Raw genomic sequence first — 8,460 nt, forward strand, 5'->3', positions numbered from 1 at the left:
CACAGCAGTGCTGCAGTGTGACCACGGTGTGGTCCCCAAGCCCGGGGTTGCAGCCCTGTGATCACCTTCCCTCACGCTCAGGAGAAATGGGCTTTGAGACACTGTTCCCCCAGGACCATCCTTGGTGGCTGTATCTCCTCCCCAGATGAGTCCAAGATGTCCGCAGTGGCCATCCTCTGGCCCATCCTGTGTTTTGCTCTGAAAAGCAGGTGCAGAACATGCATGGCCACCACCAGGTATTTTCTCACCTCCTTCTGCCCTGCCAGTCCCTTTAATATAGAGCAAGATGCAAGGCACAGAGGTTGTGTGTGCTGTGCGGGGAGCTGCGGCAGCCCAGGAGACTACTCTCCTGGGACCTCTGCATGGCACAGAGACATCATACCTAACAATTGAGGGAATATTTTCCACCCAAAGAATCCATCGCATGGTCCCCTCTTCATTTGTGACACAAGGGAAAATGTGAAGCAGCCAAGACGCATGAATCACTGTCCCAAACAACATATAATGAACTCATAAAATCAAAGGCAGGGTTTGTTTCAACCCGTGCTGCCAGGGCTCCTTGGACATTGTCTGGAATGAATTTAAGTTGTTACAAAACTCTCTGTGTCTCTCTTTCCCCCAACCCTCCAACCCATCTTTCTTCTCTTCCTGTCTCATGCTCTGCTTTCCTATGAGATTCTTCCCCCTCCTTTCCCTCCCACCTTTCCTCTCCGTCTCCTGCCTTCATTCTCTCCCTGCTTGCCCTGGACCCTCCTTCCCAACCCTTTGCCCCAGCCCTTCCCCTCGGATCCCTGCTCCCCCAGCCATCCCTGTGGCTGCCGGCCAGGTACCCCCCCCCATTCACAAACAGGTTCATTTCCAGGACAACTTCAAGGATGCAGCCATGACAATGGACCCCCTATGGGATCCCCCTGGTGGGATCTCAGCCCCAGGGCCATCAGCAGAGGCTGGGTGGAAAAGTGACCTTCCCCACTAGTACCTGGGGCTGGAGGAGTGCAGCCACAGAAGACCAGCATCAACCCCCCAACAAGCACTCCAGGCACATGTAGCCCCAGCAAGCGCCATGCTGGGGCTGAGGGCAAGGACGTGCTGGCCCAGGCTGGGGGCCACAGTGAGATGCTTCGGCAGCCATGCTTGGGAAATGCCTGCACGCCTCATTTGCCCACTCTGTGCTCTACTTCACCGCTGCTGGGAGCAGGGGTGTGCTCCATGGTTTCCGCTGGGTGTGATGGTGTTGTCAGCAGCACAGACTTGATGGCACATTGATTTCACCAGGTGGTCCTGTTCCTTCTACTGCCTCCTAGAAATTGCCTCCATCCCTACAGGTCTGCCCATGTTCTGGCACTCCCAAAGAGGACAAGGAAGCAGGCACTTAATTCCCACCATGACTTCAAAAAGCCATATTTAATTACATCACACAAGGTGCTAGTGCTGACAACTGAGCAGGTTCTGGAGCCACAGGCTGCTTGCAGAGACAGTGGGACACTGCCTAAGGCAACCTTGGGCAACAGCAGGCCCTGCTGCTTTGGGGGCTTGTGCTGGCATCCCCGTGTTGCAACTCATGGTTCCAGCAGCAGGCTTGGAGCAAACCAAGGACCCCCTGTGCCATGTCCAATTGAGCAGCAGCAGCATGGCTCACGCTGCTGAGGCTTTCTGGACTCCCAGCCCAGACCTACCCAAACACTAAAGTCTGTATTGGTTTGGAGCAAACAAGACACAGGCCAAACTCAAACCAGCCATGCCAGAGCCAGCCTAGTGAGCTGCTCCTGGTTCACACAGGACAGCCTTCATCTGCCAGGCAGGTCTGTAGGCCTTTGCCTTGGTGTCCAGCTGGGAACACCCCTGCTGCACCCAGAGCTGTGCTCCGTTGCAGCATCATAGAATCAAAAATAGTTAGGGTTGGAAAGGACCTTAAGATCATCTAGTTCCAACCCCCCTGCCATGGGCAGGGACACCCCACACTAAACCGTGCCACCCAAGGCTCTGTCCAACCTGGCCTTGAACACCGCCAAGGATGGAGCACTCACAACCTCTGGGGGCAACCCATTCCAGTGCCTCACCACCCTCACAGTAAAGAATTTCTTCCTTATATCCAATCTAAACTTCCCCTGTTTAAGTTTTAACCTGTTACCCCTTGTCCTGTCACTACAGTCCCTGATGAATAGCCCTTCCCCAGCATCCTTGTAGGCCCCCTTCAGATACTGGAAGGCTGCTACGAGGTCTCCACGCAGCCTTCTCTTCTCCAGGCTGAACAGCCCCAACTTTCTCAGCCTGTCTCCATACGGGAGGTGCTCCAGCCCCCTGATCATCCTCGTGGCCTCCTCTGGACTTGTTCCAACAGTTCCATGTCCTTTTTATGTTGAGGACACCAGAACTGTACACAATACTCCAAGTGAGGTCTCACGAGAGCAGAGCAGAGAGGCAGGATCACTTCCTTCGACCTGCTGGTCACGCTCCTTTTGATGCAGCCCAGGATACGGTTGGCTTTCTGGGCTGCGAGCGCACACTGAAGCCGGCTCATGTTCATTTTTTCATCGACCAACACCCCCAAGTCCTTCTCTGCAGGGCTGCTCTGAATCTCTTCTCTGCCCAACCTGTATCTGTGCCTGGGATTGCTCCGACCCAAGTGTAGGACCTTGCACTTGGCACGGTTAAACTTCATAAGGTTGGCATCAGCCCACCTCACAAGTGTGTCGAGGTCCCTCTGGATGGCATCCCTTCCCTCCGCCGTATCAACCGAACCACACAGCTTGGTGTCATCGGCAAACTTGCTGAGGGCGCACTCAATCAGCAGCCACTTTCTGTGGGGAACAACAGCTTCTTCAACGCTGTGGATGAGGTGCTGTCCACCAGCCAGCACAGCTCAGATTCCTCCAGTGCACCAAGATGTTGCCCAGCTCCTCCACATCCCTACAGCAAGCACAGGGGTGGTGGCACCTGAATGGAGCTGGGAAGTGAGAAGAGGAGTAAGATCCCCGCAGATGCTGAGATACCTCATGAGGTTTAATATAAGAGCTGCTTGTGCTAAGGCCAAGTTTTGCTGCTGACTTCAGGCTTGTGGGCAGCGTTTGCAAAGCAGCTCCCAAAGGTCATATGGGATGTTTTCCTGGAAAAACTGTTGCTCTGCATCCACATAACCCTGCTCCAGCAGAGCTGCTGTTGGGCAGCTGTTGTTCCCAGGAGACCCACCACACAGGGAGCGTGCCCGAGACCCCACGATCACAAGCGCGGACACCACACAACATCCTCCCACTGCTGACAACACAAACGTAGGTGCAAGCGCCTCAGGGGACTGGCTTTTCCCAGGCCCACCCGCTCCCAAGCTGCCGGAGCGCCGGGGCTGGGACCGCAGCGGCGGGGGAACGGCACCACCTCGCGGCTGCTCTATCGGGGATGTGCGCCCATCGCGGCCGCATCGGGCCTCTCACCCTGCCACCGCTCGCCCACGGAGCCGGGGATTCCTGGGCCGGAGAAGAGCGGGATGAGATGCCTGCGGAGCTGCAGCTGGGTGCGGGGACAGAGCGTGGCGTTTGGGAAGTGGTGCACATCTTTGCTGTCCATTGCACCCTCCTCCCACAGCATCCTGCCGGTCCAAGATTGGGGAGGGAATCACACCAGCTCCTCAACATCCCTCCAGCTTACCTCTGGTGAGCTTAAGCTCCCTTTCTGTGCCGGACCTGTGCAATGTTCACATACAGCATCCTCCGAGTGGGGTGAGCAGGGTCAGAGTGGGAAAAAAACATGTAACATCCGTCTGTGGTGGTGGTAAGTGCTGGATGTTGCACTTTGTTTTCCCAAGGCATGTTTATTGCACACCTTTCACACAGCAACCTCTATCCCCACTGGAGTCTGCCTCTCCTGCTTCTGCTTGGAAATGGGTATTTATGTTGGTGAGGAAATAGCTCATGTATAAATGATTCCTGAGCCCAAGGTGCTCAGCTTTCCTCTGGGAGCCGAAGGCAACAGTGTCTGTCTGTGTCTCTGCCCGTGGCAACGTCGTGCTGGTTTTACACAGGCTCATAGGGGCACCCAGACCTGAGAACCTCACTGTGAGCTGCCCTAATGCCCCTCCTGGGTGGCAGAGAAGTGTGGTTAAAGCACAGTGCAGCATTGCTGCTCCCCAGGGAAGGCCCACTGGGGCTGCCTCCATACCACCATGGTGCTCAAACCCTGGGTGCTGCCTGTGCCTAGACACCAGGGTCTCTGACCATGTAGAGAAAGAGGAAGGAATCCTGCCAACTATACCAATTTGTCATTAAACGAGTGGTTTGGGGTCACTCCAAGCATGACCATCAAAGCAAGAGGGATTTTATTATGATTTTTAAAGGTACAACCTAGCAGAATTTGATGGCAAGGTTCAGTCTATTACTTATTACATGGACCTGAATGTGCTATGGGGTTGGGTTGGCTAGTGGTGAGCAGGAGGCTGGAGAGGACAAGACCCCCAAAGGCTGGTGAGTCACAGGTGAGTCCTGAGCCTCTGGTGTGATGCAGCAGTGGCAGGTTGCCTTCAGCAAAGCACACCCCATGGCATGGGGTGTTTGTACTTCTCTGCATGCCCTAAGAAGTCCATGTTTCAGTTCCTGGGGACCTGCACTCCAAAAAACACAGGCTATGAGGACAGACTCTGAACACAGGGTGGAAAGAGAGATGTGTCTGCCAAGAGGCTGCCAGCCCGGCACAGGTAGAGATGGAGGTGAAGTGCCTTTGGAGAGTAATTGGCATAGAAAGAAGAGAAACATGGGAATTATGGAATCAGTCTGAAGATGACCCAGTGGCTAAAGTTGGCTCCTCTTCTTCCCCTGCAGTGGGGCAGGGGCCTGTGGGACCAGCCAAAGGAAAGAGTCCTCCCTTGTCATAGAATCAGATCGGTTTGGGTTGGAAGGGACCTTAAAGATTATGCAGTCCCAACCCCCTGCCACAGGCAGGGACACCTTCCACTAGACCAGGTTGCTCCAAGCCCCATCCAACCTGGCCTTGAACACTGCCAGGGATGGGGCAGCCACAGCTTCTCTGGGCAACCTGTGCCAGCGCCTCAGCACCCTCACAGGGAAGAGCTTCTGCCTAAGAGCTCATCTCAATCTCCCCTCTGTCAGGTTAAAGTCATTCCTCCTTGTCCTGTCCCTACAGGCCCTTGCCCAAAGCCCCTCTCCAGGTTTCTTGTAGCCCCTTTAGGCACTGGAGCTGCTCTGAGGTCTCCCCTTAAGGAGCCTTCTCCAGGCTGAACAAGCCCAGCTCTCTCAGCCTGGCTCCAGAGCAGAGCTGCTACAGGCTCCTTCTCCAGTGAAGGATTAAAGAAGGACTCGAGAAAGGCAGCACATGGGGTCTCTTCCGTGCCTGCCCAGCCAGGCGGAAGGAGCCTGGGAACACGAACCTCTACTTCTTGGAGACTTTCGTACCGGAACACGGAGGATGCGAGGGGCTGCTGCTGCCGGTACGGGACCTTCTCCTCCCTCCGATGGGCGGGGCAGCCCGGCAGGGGGCGAGCGAGGGCTGTGCACCGCGCAGCGGCAGCACCGGGACCAGCACCGGCACCGGAACCGGTTGTGAGAGCTCGGCCGTGCGGTGGCGGGCACGGGCGAGAGGCACGGACCGGGGCAAAGAAGGAGGGAGGGAGAGCTGGGGCTGTGAGGCCTTGAGGAGAGGGAGTCCGGGGAGACCTGCCCACGGCATCCCGGTATGGAAAGAGGAGTTGCAAGAAGGATTGGAGAGGGGCTTTTGACAAGGGCCTGTAGGGACAGGACAAGGGGGAATGGCTTTAACCTGACAGAGGGGAGACTGAGATGAGATCTTAGGCAGAAGTTCTTCCCTGTGAGGGTGCTGAGGCACTGGCACAGGTTGCCCGGAGAAGCTGTGGCTGCCCCATCCCTGGCAGTGTTCAAGGCCAGGTTGGACGGGGCTTTTAGCAACTTGGTCTAGTGGAAGGTGTCCCTGCCTGTGGCAGGGGGTTGGAACTGGATGAGCTTTAAGGTCCTTTTCAACCCAAACCAGTCTGTGTCTCTGTATCTACCTCTGCTGACTCAGTGCCAGAGACATAGCTTTTGCTCTGACAGCTTGTGCATCTCTGTGTCCTTCCAGCAATCCTCCATTAAATGAGCATCCTGGCCGGCACCAGATGTTGGGCCTTCACATGGCATGAGAAGCAGGAGCGGATGCACATGTAGAATGGGAGCTTGCAGAGCTGCCTGCAAACACCGGGATGACAAAAACCACACAGTGCGTTTTGCCCTCTCCTCCTCCCAGTCCTGACAATTCAGTCCAGGAATGCAGTGAGCATTGGGAACATGGTTCCGGGTAGTGTTGGCAAACCAAGGGACACCCAGCAGGGTCTCAGCAGTCTGATTCCTGACATAGTGAGTGTTCCATACCTGCTGATGTCCTCAGCAGCGCCCTGTTTGCCAAACCCAGATTCACACTTCTCTTGGGCTCTCCATCCTGCAAAGAGGATATGCAGCAAACAGTGGAAATGGGAAACCAGGAAACAGCTTCTGCCCTTCTCAGGTGGGGTTTAACTGATGTGAGGCCTGTAGACATCAGTCCCAGGACTTCCCTGTGTGGTAGCCAGCACCTCTAATATCATGTTTGGGACTCAGGATGGAGGTAGATGAGTGTGAAAAGAGCAGCTATGGGGCTCTGGTGACACAGCACCACTGTGGAGCGGCCAGGCCAGGCCAACTCAGCATCTCAGCTCATACTCATGGTAGCCCTTATGCTTTCTGGTGAAGAAAATGCCTTCAGGACCATCCGTGGGACAATTCCTTCTTTGTGCCACCTCAGGATCTTGGAGCTGAGTACAATGGGGCTTTTGCCCCATTGCCTTGGTCATCCCAGCTGTTCCCAGCCCCATGCACAGTCTCACACTCCTGACAATCACTGCCCTCACTGTGGCCCTTCACAAACACACACTGAGGGCACTTGCTTTTCCACTGGGATCTGCACCTGGGCTGCTGGGGCTTTGCGACTTGTGGCTCGGCCTTCTGACTCTCCAAATGCACAAGAATGCTTGTGGCATCAGACTTACAGACCCCTAAGGTTCCCTTGTCTACAGTCTGGGTCTCTTCTGCCCTGTCACCTGGTGGCTTTGCGCTTGTTTATCCATACCCTTGCTGCTGGAGTAGTGGGAAAATGTGTTTTATGCAACACGGCTGACAGCAGCAACCAGCATTTTCCCTGGGATTCAAGGCCAGCTGGGGTCTCCTCCTTCAGCAAGCATCTGCCAGATGGATGGGGAGAGGCTTCTCCTGCAACCTGCTGTGCTGGAGCAACAGGATGTGGGGACCAGGGGTCTCCTCCATAACTAGGGGTCCTCGGGTCTGGGGTGACACTGATGATACCTTGCACATAATGGGTGAGCACTGTATGGGCACCTTGCCCTTCTCCCCACCTCTGGTACCCTCCTCAGTCCTCACAAAGGCATCCATGGGAAGGATGTTCTCCAGGCCAAGCTAGAAGATGTGGGGGGTGCAGTGCTGTGAACACCACCCTAGTGAATGAGGGGATCCAGGTCCAGGTTTTCTGCTCTCCTCCACCGCCTCACACAAACGTTGATTAGATTAGTTTCACCTTTTTCCTGCCCCACTAGAAGGTGGCTGGGGATGAATGGGGTGGTCAGACTCCCCTATGGGGAAGCCCGGAGGCAGCCTCTCGCAGTGGGTTCCCTATTTCTGTCTCCCCTGCGAGCGAAAACCAGAAGCTGAGATTGGTGCTGGCGTAGCAGCTCCTGCACCGCGGACTGGAGCAGAAGCTCCATTCTTCTACTCCTTCCTAAGAGGAGGCTGCTCCGGCGTGGTAAATCCCTCATTTCTTCTGCTTTGCGAAGCACGGGGAGGATTATCTGCGGCACCGGCTGAGCCCTTGGCGTCAGGGGCCGCAGTGGCGATGGGCCCACTCCAGGCAGAAATCCCGGGTGGCGGCGGGGCTGGAGCGGGCGGCAGGTGGGAGCCTACCCCGCACGGTGCCCCGACGGGGAGGGCTGTCCGCCGGCGGGGCGGCCCCTTCCTCCCGGCCCGGCCAGCTTCGGTGCCGGCCCCTTCCCGCTCCGGTCCCGGCGGGGCGGTGGCGGAGGGCGGAGGCAGGGCGGGCAGCGCGGCGGCGGGCGGTGCGCACACACACACACCTCCCTGCATGTGATTAAATGGCTCGAAATCTGCTTCTGATTTCCTCGGGGAGGTGACTTTTCCCTTCTTTTCAACCCGGGATTTATTAGAGCCTTTTTACTCCGCTTCCAGGCAGCGGTCGCTGCTCAGTTCCTCCACTTCTTGCTTTTCTTTTTATCTATCTCTCTCTCTATAGAGATAGATATATTCACATATATATATATTAATTTTATTGGGTGTTTTTCCCTTTCCTCTCTCTCCCTCTCTCTTGCAGCCGGAGCAGCCGCGGGCGGTGCGGTGGAGCGGGCAGGAGCGCGGCCGGCTGCGGGCACGGCGCTGGGGACCCGCCCGCCCTGCCGGGCGC

This window comes from Psittacula echo (assembly GCF_963264785.1).
Source record: "Psittacula echo genome assembly, chromosome: 5".
NCBI lineage: Eukaryota > Metazoa > Chordata > Aves > Psittaciformes > Psittacidae > Psittacula > Psittacula echo.